The 14,550-nt window shown below is 41.1% G+C and overlaps 1 protein-coding gene across 6 annotated transcripts in view; it reads right to left on the reverse strand.

Annotated features, from left to right (window-relative positions):
* The window catches only part of kifc3 (kinesin family member C3), a 54,649-nt gene that overhangs the window by 29,092 nt on the left and 11,007 nt on the right, over positions 1 to 14,550 (reverse strand). For 2 of the 6 annotated variants that reach the window (XM_041192246.1, XM_041192241.1), the window contains exons 1-2: positions 13,941 to 14,086; positions 10,683 to 10,917 (exon numbers count right to left, since the gene is read on the reverse strand). The exons of 1 other annotated variant lie outside the window; for it this stretch is intronic. The gene's annotated coding sequence lies outside the window, so the exon portion shown is untranslated. Of the gene's footprint in view, positions 1 to 10,682; positions 10,918 to 12,563; positions 12,587 to 13,940; positions 14,087 to 14,550 lie in introns of those variants that run through there. 3 more of the 6 variants (XM_041192242.1, XM_041192243.1, XM_041192244.1) reach the window with 2 other exon arrangements.

Here is a 14,550-nt window from a genome sequence, read left to right on the forward strand (position 1 = left end):
CGAATGTGCTAATTAAGAATGGATGGTAGGGCTAGGTATAACTTCAGCGGTTTTGTGTGTGTAGAGCAGAGGCAGCGTAAGATCAAAAGGTAGCTGTAAGCCTCCAACTGTCTCCACAGGCAGCAAAGTGAAAAGAACCTCATTCTGAATTCATAAGGTGAAAATGCTTTGCCTGGTGTTTGATTAAGAGTATGGGTTGCTGTTGCCCTTAATGGAGATTAGTTTGGGAACTTGTTAACAGCTATTAACAAATAACTGTTAACAAGATCATAGCATTGGTATATATATTTTAACCTGTGTAAATTAATAAATGTTTCATTTAGTTTAAAGCCTCAAGAATTGGTGGTGAACTGATTCCTGAATTTAGAGTCACATCTCAAACATAACACTTAAAATGATAGGTTATGACAGTTGTTTAAAGTTTCCCTCTGGGATTTTTAAATAACTCTGCTTTACCAACTGCATCGGCCATAACACTAACTTTCTACTTTGTGCTGCTAGGTTGCCTTAGATTCTTTTTATGTAAAAAACCTAGTGAGACACCTCAGTGAACATTTTCTGAAAATCCACATACCTGACATCCCCAATGTATTCATTCCATCTGTCTAAAACATTCACCTCTTCAAACAATACTTAAAATTTGTCAAACACAACTTGCCTTTAACAAATCCACAATGGTGGTCTTTGATTAACCCGAACATATCTCAATGCTTAAGTTTATCTCAAGCTGTGGATTCTGACAGTTTTGTCCACGGTTGACATTTGATGAACTGATCTGTGGTTACCCAACTTACCCAAACCTCCCTTCTTAACAAGGGTGTTAACATGGATTGCTCTTCAGTCCCAAGACAGTTTCCATATTTCAGGAGAACTTTTACAAATTGTGGTCCATGCCTCTGTTACTTCCTCTGACTTCTTTCAGCAGCCTAATGTGCAGTCAACAGGGCTCAGTAACTTCTCCACTTACGATTCACATTGTTTTCCAATATGAAAGCACCAAGTCCATTTTTTGCAGTTCACTTATGGATCCCACTTTCACTATCATTTATGTAATAAAATCAAATCAATGTAAAATATTTAATATCCCTGTCATTATTTCATCCTCCACAACTAGACACCATCTTTCATTCCCGATTGGTCCTATATTATTTGTTTACTTGTTAATACATTGATTTAGAATCTTTACTATTTCCTTATATATTAGCTAATTTAATCTTTTTCATATCCCCTTTTAATGTCTTTTCTTGTTCCCACCATTATTTCTAGATTCTTCATGATTTTCTTCATGCTGTTAGCCCTAAATTGACCTTATTCTTCCCTCTTAAATTTCAGTTTTTTTTGCATCTACTTGAATCTACACTTTGGTGTGACCATGATATTTTTGCATATATTAATATATCACATATTAATCTTGTATTCTGTCCTCTCATATTTCATGCCAGTCCAAATCCCCTTTCCTTTCTGATTACCTATTATTTCCATTAAAATTACTAGATCATATATCGCAATTCAATCAATCAATCAGATCTAGGAAGCAGTTCTGGATTTATCCCAGAAAAAGTTGTGGGTGTCACTAGGTCAGCCTGTAGGGGGATAGGTGATCCCTAATTACCCTTGTTCAGAGGACATTTAAGAGTCAACCAGATTTCCATTAAATTGGGTTTTGGATTGGGCGGTGGTCATCATTTGACTTTTAATTCCAGATTTTTATTGAATCCAAATTCCACCATCTTCCGTGGCGGGATTCGAATCTGGCTCCCCAGATCCTCTGGGCCTCTGGATTACTAGTATCCCCCTACAGGCATGACCTTCATTCCGACCTATTTTGGCTACAATTAAAATCACCTGGTATTATTGCCCTATTACTCCAACATCTCTCTCTGACCAGTCTGTTTCTTCTTAAATCCCAGCATTTTTCATTTTCACCTGCATAACAAGGTCAAGTCAGAAGGTGCAAGGATGCCATTGGGATAACTGGCACAGCTCTTACAAGGTTCTTCTACCTTGAGCAGTGCTTCTGACTCATCCACTCAAGCTCAAAGCTGCCTTTGATGACCTGTTGCAGAAACTATATCTGCAACTCCCTGGAATACCTTTCTCTGGCAAATCCATACTTTAGTTTTCCACTTCTCTCACAAAGTCTGTATTCCCAGTTTCCTAGTGCACTCTACTGAAACGTTCTGAGGGTTTAATTTTCCTCTCAATCTTGCAGCAACCTAACTTGCTAATAATCTAAGTTTGACCATTACTGATTTGGGGTTGGATTTAGAAGCATAGAACCAGGAATAGGCCATTCAGCCCCTCACGCCTATTAAGTCATTCTATAAGATCATAGCTGATCTGGATCTCAACTCCATCCACCTGCCCTGGCTGCATTCCTTTGATACGCTTGTCCAGCAAAAATCTATTGATTGCAGATGAAAATTATTAATTGAGCTCATGTCTACTGCTTTTGGTGAGGCCAGTCCAGCAGCACACCTAGTTCAATACATCTACTATCCTTTGCGTAAATTGTTTCCTAGCTTCCTCCCTGACTGGTCTGGCTCTGATATTAAGGTCATGCCCCTGCCTCCTAGACTCTCCCACCAGCAGGAAAAAAAATTCTCTCCAGTTATCCTGTCAATTCCTTTCAAGATCACTAAAACCTCAAACCACCCTTAACCTTTTTATTTTCCGGCGATTCCAAATCTAGATTATGCAATCTTGCCTCATAATCTAACCCTAAGAGCCCTGGTAACACTCTGGTGAATCTGTGCTTCAATCCATCCAAGGCCATTTTATGCTTCCGAAGATATGGTCACCAGTGCTGTACACAGAACTACACATATGGTCTAACCTGGAATTTGTACAGCTGTGGTCAAACTGACTCCCCTTTATAACTTTGCCCTCTATTTATAAAGACGGCCATTCCATTAGCCTTTTTGATTATTTTACACTTCCTGGGTAAGGCTGGAGCCGAACAGAAACTTGGAACTCGGCTCAAATTCTGATGCAAAAAAATCTGGCCAAAACAAGCGCACACAATGATGGAATGTGGATTCAGACCTGCCACATCACTGAGGGTGGAATTTCCCAAGGAAGGAAAGGGAAATCCAAGGAGATCATTGCCAAGTTATTTCTTCCAACTGGCTTCAGAGTGACCCTGGCAGTAACATGGAATTCTCTTTTGAGGATTCTAAATCGTACCAAGTCCCATTCACCCATCAACTGCTCACTGACCAATATTGGCTCACAATCTTTTACCTTGGCCTTTATAAGTCACATCCTCATATTCAAATCCATTCAGGACCTCACTCTCCCAACTCTATGACCTCCTCCAGCCCTACAACTCTTCAAGAACTCTGCATTTTTCCAACTTAGGCCCACTCACTTCACCCCATTTCAGCTATGCTTTCCACTCTGGAATTCCCTAAACCAACCCTTTTCTACCTCTCTTTCCTCCTTTAGGATGCTCTGTAAAGCTTACCTTTTGATTAAGGTTTTGGCCATTGTCTGAATACAGGTACAGTGCCTCAAAACCAGCAATCTTGGGACAGAGGCCGTGCCAGATTTCAGATCTTGCCGCATTGTGGGTCATGGGCATTTCAGGTCAAGCCGGGCCATGTGGGATCAAGGTCGCTTGGAATGTAGGAATAGGCTGGCGCACAAGCAGCGAAGGGCCACACTGCACCAACAGAGCCTAACTAAATTGTTCAGCAAAGTTATGATATTTTTTATTTTACTCAATTAAAATTGATGCATGGAGCATTCTAAAAATGCTTGATTTTCAGACAACTCCAGTTTTTGGCAAGCCGGGTTAGGAACACTACTGTACCTCCTTATGTGGCTCAATGTCAAATTTGACTGATAATGCTCCTGTGAAGCACCTTGGGAAATGTTGCTAATTTATACGCACTGCATTATTACATGGAATGTACATAGTTGTTGGTGTTGACAGATTGGGGACAACCAATGGAGAAAGCATCACAAGAGGCATTAACTGCATACCAACAAAAAACTGACACTAATGTATGTGACTTGCTCAGTGACCCTGGAATGGGGCAGCTCCAATCCCACTCACCCTCTCTCAACATTTCCATTTTGTTTTGATGCGAGTTGCATTGGAAGAAGACACTGTGTTTAAACCTTCCAAATGTATCCAAGTTTTCCTCTTTTCTTGCATAGAATCAAAGACAGTGAATCCCACTAGGATACAAGAGCCAATGAACATTACATCACAGAAAGAGGCCCTCAGATCTGTGCTGAGGCCCTACTGTATTGTGTGTATTGTAGTACTTGTACACAAGTATTGTGAGAGCATTTTGGAAAGTTATTTAACAATGAGAGAACAGTGTGCTGCATCACAGCCAGGCCTAGTCCCACCCAGGTCAGATGCCCACACATGCTCATTTCCTATTACAGACCACTGCATTGGTGGGGGGGAGAAATGGCATCCATTGTATGGGGGGAGGGTGAGAAGAAGTGCAGGGGTGAGATCTATAATTTGCTTTTCTTTTCTGCTTTCTAGGCAAATAGTAAGTTAAAATAAAACCCCAATTTTGTAAATATTTCTAAAATTTATTAAGCAGTAAAGTTGTAATTTTTCTGGTCTTGAACTCCTCTCCTACTGACACATCAAGCACTTAAATTTATTGAAATGAAGTGTAGAAAGTGATACATTTGCAGGAGTAAAGATGAAGAGATCTGGAATCACTATTGACACTGGATGACAACAATAAAGTAAAATTCTCCATGACAAATCGAGGAGACTGCCAGCCTCACTGGAGAATCCCTCACTATCAAGTATAGTTTCACGTTCACTGCCCAGGTCCCTGGAGAGGCAACATTCAGTGACTGCTTTAGACCAAATACCTTACAAACTATGAAACCACAACACCACAAACGCACACAAACATACGCACCCAAAAGAACAGGCAAGGCATTTAATAAGAACATGAAGCAATAAGGGTTAGTCAAAATAAGGTTGCTTTCTACAGACCACAGAACAACTTGCAGTGACATACAATTTAGCTGCAACCTTAATCTTGCTTCAAATCAGCACTGCAGGTAAAACAGGCAAACTGAGAAACTCTTGAATTTGCTCCCATGTTTAAAAAAAATCAAAATGTAAAATGTTAGCAAGGGGTTCCAAAGCACTTCAGTCTCAGCTGCAGTAGACATCATGCGCCAAGATGTAGACATCTATAAAAAGATAGCAGCCTGTCACAGCCCTGCAAACCATTCCATCAAGCTTGCTCAATGAACCAAAGCTTCCCATGTGTACAACCCTTACAATGTGTAAGATCCAAAAACACGTCCATCATGGGCATGTCAAGTTACACAAATTTTCTGCCAATATTAGAATATGCATCTAGAATTGGAGCCTAGGACTCAACATATATTCTCTTCATTAAGAATGAAAATTAAAGTTTCAATTCACTCAACCACCAAGCAGGGCATATTTAAGAACTTGCAAAGTTCAAGCTTTTCCATTTTTAATGTACCTCTACTTACACCATAAAAATGCATTAAAAAGACATGAAGGTCTCAAACAATAAATTGTAATAAAATAATAGTTTCTTGCTACCTAAAAATCTGGTTGCAATTGGAAGAGGCCCTCTGAACAACCCCATTAAACTGGTCCATGAAGCTCTGCAGCTTAGGGGCAGAGCCAGTTTTATAGGCGGCAATGCATTTGGATAGATGGATCGATAGATAATTGTACAAGACAGAACAACAACAGGCAGGACCTCCTGCCGGCAGGCAGGGCACTGGGCAGGCCTCCATCAACAGAAACCCAACAGAATTCCTGTATCGGGTATTGGTGTTAGTGTCAATGGGAAGAGAAAAGTCTGAACCACTGTCATCCTTATTATTTTACCAACACCGTTTCATTTTATTTTAGCACTTCTGTCTATCCCTATCCCCTCCTTCACTTTTGTTTTGATCTCTTTCCCTCCACTATGCACTCTCATTTTTCTCTACATGTCCCCCACTTTCATGGTGGTTGCATTTTCTCTTTATCCTTCATTTTGATTTCCTTATATGTTTCTCTTTTACCTCTGCACCAATTCTCTCACTGTCCTTTTTTCACTTGTGTTTCCACTATTATTTCAGCCTCTATCCTTTGGCTTATTTTGGGGAAAGTGGGAGCTGTAATGTTGGGTTGGTCTTCACCTGCGCCGTGCTGGGGACAGTGTTCTGATGAGTCGTATAACTGGGGCAGTAGAGAGGGCTCTAACTAAATAGTGGGAGTGAAGGATCAAATGAGAGAAGATGTGATAAATTAAAGGGAGAGGGCAAGGCAAGAAAGCAAGGTAGTGATGAGGGTAATGATAATCAGAGCATGGCAGGAAGGGACAGAGCGCTCAAACTTAAGAATGCTCCAGCAGATAAGGCCAGAGGTTGCAAAATAGTAAAAAGACAGAACTAAAAGTTCTACATCTGAATGCGCATAGCATTCATAACAAAACTGATGTATTGTCAGCTCAAATAGAAATAAATATGTATGATCGGATAGCCATTACAGAGACATGACTGCAAAGTGACCATGGCTGGGACCTGAACATTCAAGGGTACTTGACATTTCAGAAGGACAGGAAGCTAGGAACAGGTGGTGGGGTAGCTCTATAAGTTAAGGATGATAGTACAGTAGTGAGAGATGATCTTAGTTCTAAAGATTAAGATGCAGAATCAGTTCGGACAGAGATAAGAAATAGCAAAGGAAAGAAGTCACTTGTGGGATTAGCTTATAGGTCCCCTAACAGTAACCAGATTGTAGGATGGGGTATACATGGTGAGAAGGGTACAGCAATAATCGTGGGTGATTTTAATCTACATATAGGTTGGAAAAATCATACTGTGAACACTTCTTCCAGGCTATCTTCGCCAGAGTGTTTTTGGGATAATTTCTTACAGCAGCACATTCTAGAGCCAACCAGAGAGCAGGCTATTCTAGATTTCGTAATGTTCAATGAGACAGAATTAATTAATGATCTCATAGCAAAGGAACAGTGACAATAACATGATTGAGTTTTGCATTCAGTTTGGAGGGAGAAAAGAGTGGGTCTAAGACTCATGTTTTAAAATTAAATGAAGGGAATTATAAGGGTTTTGAGGCAAGAGCTGGCTAAAGTGAATTGGGGATTTGGTTAAGGGGTAGGTCAGAAGAAATGCAGTGGCAGACTTTAAGGAAATATTTAAAAATTCAGCAAAGATATATTCCAGTAAGAAAGAAAGAAACTCTAGGGAAAGGACACATCATATGTGACTAAAGAAGAAAATTAGATAGTATCAAATTGAAAGAAAAAGCGTAAAATTCTGCCAAGATTAGTGGTAGGACAGAAGATTGGACAGAATAGAAAAACAGCAAGAATGACTGAAAAAGTAATGAAGGAGAAGTTAAGAGTATGAGAGAAAGCTAGCTAGAAATGCAAAAACAGATAGCGAAGAGTTCCTCCAGGTATTTAAAAAGGAAGAGTCACTAAAGTGAGAGTTGGTCCTCTAGAGTGTGAATCTGGGGAATTAATAATGGGAAATAAGAAAATAGTGGGTGAATGAACAGATATTTTGTGTCTTTCTTCACTGGAAGACACAAATAACATTTCAGAAATAAAATCAAGAGCTTGAAAGGCAGGTAGGAACTTAAAACAATTCTAGGAAAGGATACTGAGAAAATTATTAAACTAAAGGTTTTCAAGGAAGTGGTTGTTAAGATAGTAGATGCATTGGTTTTAATTTTCCAAAATCCCCTAGATTCTGGAAAAGTCCCATCAGATTGGAAAACAGAAAATGTAACTCTTCTATTCAAGAAAGGAGGGTGACAGAAAGTAAAAACTACAGGCCAGTTAGCCTAATATCTATCACAGGGAAAATGCCAGGATCTATTATTAAGGAGGTTATAGCTTAATGCAGTCAGGCAGAGCCAACATGGTTCTGTGAAAGGGAAATCATGTTTGAATAATTTATTAGAGTTCTTTGAGGAAGTAACAAGCAGCATTGATAAAATGGCACTTGTAGATATGGTGTACTTGGATTTCCAAAAGGCCATTTGACAAGGTTCCATATCAAAGGTTACTACACAAGATAAGAGCTCCTGGTGTTGGGAGGTAACATAGTTGCATGGATAGAGGATTGGTTAGCTAACATGAAACAGTAGGGATAAATGGGTCATGTGTCACAGGGATCTGTGCTGGGGCCTCAACTATTTATAATCTATATCAATGCCTTGGATGAAAGGACCAGATATATGGTTGCTAAATTTGCTGATGACGCAATGATAGGCAAAGAAAGTAAGTTGTGAAGAGGATATAAAGGAGTCAACAAAGGGATATAGATAAAGAGAATGAGCAAAAATTTGGTAGATGGGAGTATAATGTGGGAAAATGTGAACTTGTCCATTTTGACAGGAAGAACAGAAAGGTAGCATATTATTTGAATGGAGAGAGATTGCAGAACTCTAGGATACAGAGGGATCTGGGTGTCCTGGTGCATGACACATAAAACATTAGTATGCAAATACAGCAAGTAATTAGGAAGGCAAATGGAATGTTATCGTTTATTGCAAGGGGAATGGAATGTAAAAGTAGGGAAGTTTTGCTACAGTTTACAACGACATAAGAAGGGACATAAAAGCATTAGAAGCAGTTCAAAGAAGGTTCATTCGGCTGATTCCCGGGTTAAATGGGCTGTCTTGAGGAAAAGTTGGACAGATTAGGCCTGTATCCATTGGAATTTAGAAGAATGGGAGGTGATCTTATTGAAACATAAGTTCCTGAGGGCACTTGACAGCATGGATGCTGAGAGGATGTTTCCCCTTATGGGAGAGAATAGAACTAGGGGGCACAGTTCAAGAATGAGGTCTCCCATTTAAGCCAGAAATTGGAAGAAATTTTTTGTCTCAGGATGTTAGTCTGAGGATTTCTCTTCCCCAGAGAGCAATGGAGGTAGGGTCACTGAATATTTTTAAAGCCGAGTTAGATTGACTCCCTTGCCAGTCAAAAATCTAAGGGTATAGGGGTAGACAGGAAAGTAGAGGCCATAATCAGAACAGCCATGATCTTGTCAAATGGCAGAGCAGGCTCAACAAGCCAAATGGCATACTCCTGCTGCTAATTCATATATATATATATATATATATTTGTCTCCAACCCCTCCATTACTTTTCAATTCCTTTTGCTTTTGTTTCTGCTTTTCTCCCTCCTTCACTTTTGTTTTTCCCACCCCACCCTTCACTTGTTTGTTTCTGTCCCTCCTACCTTCACTTGTTAGTCCACGTGCTCCTTTACTTCTGTATATTACTCCTACATTTTGCTTCACCTCCCTCTTTCCCTCATCTTCACAGCTTCTCCTGCCCACTTTACACAATTCCTCTTTAGCCTCGTGTTCATGTCAGTTTCCACTTCTCCCTATCTACTCCATTTTTGTTCACCTCCCTGTTCATTCCACTCTGTTTTGCTCTCTCTCTCTGTCTAGATTCCCAGTTTCAGAAAAATGGCACTGGATAATTGAGATGCTTCAGAAGTAACTTCTTCAACTAGAGCTATTCATGAACAGTGACAGGTTGGCCAAAGAGAACAACCAAACATTTCAGACACTTTCCAAAGGGGATACAGAAAGAGACCAAAGTAAGTTTCTTCAAACACTTTGTTTTCCCACCAATAAATTCAGAGGCATTTCTACCAAAGAAGCTAATTGGTCACCAAGGTCCACCAAAACCACGCAGGGCTGAAGTCTATGCTTTCAATTGTGGAACAGATTTTTATTCAAATGGTCCGGAAGTGGTATTTGAGTTATCCTCTCCCAGTGTTACCGAGGGGTGATGGGGAAGAGGGGGCAATGACCATGCATAATAACACTGAGTGTGGGGTGGGGTGGGGGTAGGGGGATGCTGGCGCAGGGGGAACCTTTGACTGTCAGGAGGCAGGCAAGGGACAAACAATCTTTGCTTTTGTCACATGTTTCCAGCAGGAACTCAGAACAAACAAGTTTAGGATCAATTCTGGGGTCTGGTTTACTGTAAAGTCACACTGAGTGCCATCAAAGCATCCAGAAACTTCTGAAGAGCCGTGGTATTCATCAAGCATTAATTGCCAGCTTTACACCAACTGCAAAGCCATCCCTGTGCTCAAGTCTGAACTGGTTCATGAGTAAACTGTTGAGTCAGAGACAGGGAGGAGCAGGCATGTAACAGAGATATTGCAGGAGATTAACACACCAACAGTCAAAGATTAATACTCCATGGTCTTGCACAGTATGTTCTCTACATGTATCCTCCGAACTGAAGGCAAGAATTAGTGTCAGAATACCTAGCCTTCATCAGGTTCTGGCAGTCGGGTAAGGTGGCAAAATGGGGCTAATTTCAATCACTGAAGAGCTGAATATGACAGTTGCACCTGTCTTATCCCAGAGCCACCTAGTCACTGAATAATGGAACGTGTTGGTTGAAAGTCACAGAACCTCTCACGTGACAGGCATGTTGCAGCCCTGAGCAGACACCAGTAAAAATACTAGACAGAACCCGTTTCTCACACTACGCACAGAGCCTCAGCTTAGAAACAATCAGTTCAAAATCAACCAATCCCTCAGGCTGTTTCATACTTTATCGTACAGTGCCTTGTTCACCTGCCAGTTCAAAGCGCCATTTAGTCTCATTATATTTGAGGCGGCACAACTTGCAGGCTCAACTGCCATACTCCACTCACCTTCACAATGTGGAGTGGATCTCCTTGGCTATGGGAGCCCTTCCCATCCAGCTTACTCGCCTTGGTTCCACAGGTGTGGAGGGGAGGGGCCTGTGTTCATCAGCTTCATTCATTCGCAGATCTCCATAACTCTCCGAAGCCCTGGACTTTCAGATCAACTGAAGCTCTGTTCCTCGTGCAATGGCCCAGTATGATATTTCCAATGTCCTTGTGCTGAGTAACCAGGAGAGCTGATCTGCAGGATGTCAATTGCATGAGTTACCGCCAACTGTGCCTGATGTTTAGGTCCCTTTATGTGTAAAGTTTTTCTGTAAATGTATCACAACTGAAACTATTGTCCATCTCACCCAAGCCCCAGTCAAACCTAACAAGCTCCTTGTGTGATTCTTCAATCCAGCATAGAGATTTGATGTTGGACATTAAATGAACTGTGGTTAAAATGTGGGGACTCTCCTTCCACAAAATTAAAACTAACTCCCCATCACTGGGTCTACTCATCTCTTCACTTTCTCACAAGGGAAAATCTTGCATAAATATTCACTGGTCCCTAAATGTTATTCAATCCAGACCTGCAGTTGTCTTCCCTAACCCCACCCCATTCCCACACTCCAGCAGGGAGGAAGTAATAGTACATATACAGGTAGGCTTGCTCTTTGCAAAGGGAACATTCACATTAATGACCTGAGAGTTTAAGGGGAAAACACTCAGGAAGAAAGGGGAAAGAATAACAATAAGACAACATATTATAGGGCTAAGATTAGTCACATGCATGCACCTTTCCTGAACCACAAAAAGCCAAGGGGTCCTGAATACCTGCCACCCCACTTCAGTCCCATGTTCCCTGCCTCTGGAGAACTGCCTGGCACAGCACACAGGCTGGGATCATTCTCACCACCATAAATGAGGCAGGTTTTATTTTCCCAAACTCAACAGATCAGGTAATAAACAAACTCCCCCTGCAGCTGGAGTCATGCCAGGTAACCCAATGTCCCTTCCAGTCTCTCCACATGATCCATTTGCCTAGGTAACCCAATGGTTCCTGACTGTCTCCCACATTAGAATGGTATAGTGCAAAATGAAGCCATTCGATGCATCGTGTCTGTGGCGGCTCTGTTAAAACTATTCAATTTTTGCATTCCAGATCACAACAAATTGCTGCATAAGAGAAGTAGTTTACTAATGCTGCCTCTGGCTTCTTTGTCTATCACTTTTCAAATCTTAATCCTCTGGTTACCGATTTTTCTCCAGCTGGAAATTGCTTCTCCTTACTTACTCTATCACAACCAATCACGATTTTGAACATTTTCATTAAATCTCATTTCAACCTTCTCTGCTCTAAGGAGAACAATCTCCATTTCAGCAGTCTCTCCACATAACTAAAGCCCCTCAAGCCTGACACCATTCTAGTAAACCTCTCTGCGCTCTCTCCAAAGCCTGTGCCCAGAATTGGACATAATACTTCAGCTGAGGTCCAACCAGTGCTTTATAAAGGTTTCTTTTTTTTAAATCATTGCTTCTATTAATAAAGCCAAAGAGCTCCTTTTTTTTGAAGAAAAAACCTTCTCAACTGGTCCTGCCAAAGATTTACGTATCTGCACCCTCGGGTTTCTCTGTTTCTGCGCCTCCATTAAAGTTGTACCACACCGCTTATATTGCCCCTCCTCAATTTCTTACCAAAATGTACCATTTCACACCTGTCTGCATTCAAATATTATCTATTAGGTGTCTGTCCATTTCGCCTATCTATGTCTTCCTGAAGCCTTTTGCTAATCTCCCCACTGTTTACAATCAGGTGTTAAAAGTTGTATTCATAATCCTTCAAAATTTGGCGCTGTATACCCATTAGTATAGATCAATAGGAGCTCCAGTCCTTGTACCTACCTGTAAGGAATATCACGATATATACCCCCATCCAGTCCAAAATAGCAACAGCTCATCACTGCTCTCTGCTTTCTCAAGCAATTTCATATTCATGTTGCCAATGTCCCTTTAATCCAATGGGCTTTAATTTTGCTAACAAGTCCATTATGTGGTGCTTTGTCAAACCTTTTTTGAAAAGTCCATATTCACAACACCAGCTACACTACCTTCCATCAACCCTCTCCATTACATCCACAAAGAACTCAATCAAGTTAGTCAAACATGATTTGTCTTTCAAAAAATCCACGCAGATTGTTATTCAGTCCATTATCCAATCACATTGGTAACCTGATGGTCCCGACTATCTGTCCAAATGCTTCAGTCATCAGGACTGCCACTCTGGGGTTGGGAAAGGAGTTGAGTGGAGGTGGACAAATGGTAATGACAGGCTATACCCCAGTCCGACTCTTATTATGGGCATCAAATTCTCTAGTACTGATGCAAAGCTGATCTTGCAACCAGACACCCTGTGGCACCATCAATAAGGTTAACAGCTCAGTGTCCATTAAGTATTACATCTGACCTCTTCCAACAAGATTGGGAAATTTGAAATGTTCAGCAATCGACTCACTGAATGACATAATTCATTAAGATAAAAGCAAAACACTGCAGATGCCGGAAATCTGAAACAAAAACAGAAAATGCTGGAAAAACTCAGCAGGTCTAGCAGCATCTGTGGAGAGAAAGACAGAGTTAACGTTTTAAGTCCTTCTCTCCACAGATGTTGTTAGACCTGCTGAGTTTTTCCAGCATTTTCTGTTTTTGTGACATAACTCATTGCATTACAGAGATGAGCTATCAGGGCAGGAGGCAGCTTTCTCGCTCCTCTTCCTGATCAACGACAGCAAGAGGGATGGCAATTTTCCAAAACCAAGTTTGGACCAATCTAAAAGAATAATTCTTCCATTCAGTGACACTATTAACAGGAACATTTCCCCAACCCCACTCTCATATTGATTGTCATCTGGGCTCACATAATGGTGACTCCAAATGACCTCAGGGTGAGCTGGGAGCAGGGGTTGAACCAAACAGAGGATTTGTAAATTCACAGGAATGTTCAGCAAGCAACTAACACTTGGTTTTCTTGTGCCTGTAGAACAAGAGCCATAAGCTCCGAATTGCGTGGCAACATAAAAGAACATCTGCCTCAAGCCTGAAAGTTTAACCACTAAGCATATTTTCCACTCTTAAGTACCTTTTACCCACATTCTAATCCATTTTTCAATTTATTACAGACTCCTAAGCCCAGGGCAGCCCAAGGGGGGAGTTGTGTCACTCAGCCCAGGGTACACAGGGTTACTATGCTCCTAAGCCCAGGGCAGCACACAGGATTCCTACCTTATCTCAGCTTCTCAGTTCTTTTCTGATATTGCTAAAGAAATCCAAATAAAACAGTTAACGTCATAAGACACAAGATTTCTGTGCTAGGCTCTGATTGACGAACAGAACATGAACTCTCGCTCACTGAGTTTATTCGGCGCGCCCAATACTGCTGCTTGTCAGCTATCTGAACAATGCAACTCCACTAGTTTCTTCTACTCCCACCTGACACGCTCTGTCCAATGAATGTTCCTGCCTTCACAATGCCTCAGGGAATGAGATGGAACTTTGATCCCATCTTTGGCAAGAACTGAACGCCACCCAGAGCGTCAGCCTTTCCCACAAACTCAAAGGTAAGATGAGTATCAGTGGTCATATGCAGAGTTATCAAATCCCTCAGTCAATGCCCAAAATTAATCCTCTGTACTACATCCCACTTAATCCAGCAATTTACAATGCAGTCAAACTACCATCTGTCAGTTTAAACACTGTCAGGTAAACAGCAACTTGTATTTAATAAAATAAAACATCCCAAGGCACTTCAGAGGAGCACTGAGGAATAACATTTAATACCGACCCACATTAGGATAGGTGACCAAAAGCTTCATCAAAGAGGCAGGTATTAAAA

The sequence above is a fragment of the Carcharodon carcharias genome, chromosome 7 (genome assembly GCF_017639515.1).
Source record: "Carcharodon carcharias isolate sCarCar2 chromosome 7, sCarCar2.pri, whole genome shotgun sequence".
NCBI lineage: Eukaryota > Metazoa > Chordata > Chondrichthyes > Lamniformes > Lamnidae > Carcharodon > Carcharodon carcharias.